Raw genomic sequence first — 1,165 nt, forward strand, 5'->3', positions numbered from 1 at the left:
TTTTTCACGAAAAGTATTGGATCAGAGCTATTATAGTCAGCCCTTTAGGTGTAGAAAATGCCTGGGAGAGCACAAGTCTGAGAGTTGCACTGAGAGTAGTCAAAAAGGGGTTTGTGGAAATTGTTGTGATGCTGTTAAAAAGTTAAGGCTGAACCTGGATGTGGAGCATTCAGTCGTGAATTTCCTGACTATATTAGGAAACTGAACCTGAAAAACAAAGGGTAGGATGTTAGCAATTAGGGGTGATGGAAAAGCGTAACAGTTACTTAAAATGTATGTATCTTAATATAAATAGTATAATAGCTAATAAAGCCGAACTTGAAAGGCTTTTTCAGACTGTTGACCCGGATATAGTTCTATGCTCCGAAACATGTACAACAGAGGAAACGGCTCAGAAATTAAGTTTCCAACATATCAGTTTATTATTTGTGACTTGTATAGTAGACACACAGGCGGGATAATCGTAATTTTGCGAGACATAATAGACTTTAAAATAATAATAAATAGATCTATTGATAACAATTTCTGGTGTATAGTTGTACAATTGAAAAACTGTGAAACCAAATGGAAAATCGGTGTAGTCTATCACAGTTCGAGAGATGCCGATTTTCTGACATATATGGAGGCCATTTTATCGGAAACATGCGATAACATGGTAAATCCCATTATTATTGGGGATTTTAATAAAAAGATGAATATAGTATTGACGTATAGTAGAAAACTCAATGAGGTATTCCCTCAGCAGGCAATGAAACAGTTAATTAACTTTAATACCAGGGTTACTGAACAGTCCGAAACACTTATCGAATTGTTGTACTCGAACACTAATGGAGTTTCATGTGAAAAATCAGAGGAATATAGAATATCGGATGATGAAACCATAATGTTCAAATGCAATATAAAAAAACAAGGCCCAATCAATATACTGTCTGAATTAATTTCTAGGGATGAGTAAGCGCAGACAACCTCATAAGTCTTTTGAGACAATTCAACTTTGCAGACCTGAACAGTTTCAATCTTGGTGATATGCTCGAACATATCAACCTTTGTTTGATTTCGAATATGAATCAATTAATGTCTCGGGTACAAAGGCGAGTTAAAATTTGAAAATAAATGGTATGATAGAGAACTGACTGACACTAATAAAGAAAAGTTTAGGTTATAC

This window comes from Rhagoletis pomonella, unplaced genomic scaffold, assembly GCF_013731165.1.
Source record: "Rhagoletis pomonella isolate Grant_MI unplaced genomic scaffold, Rhpom_1.0 Rhpom_scaffold_00457, whole genome shotgun sequence".
NCBI lineage: Eukaryota > Metazoa > Arthropoda > Insecta > Diptera > Tephritidae > Rhagoletis > Rhagoletis pomonella.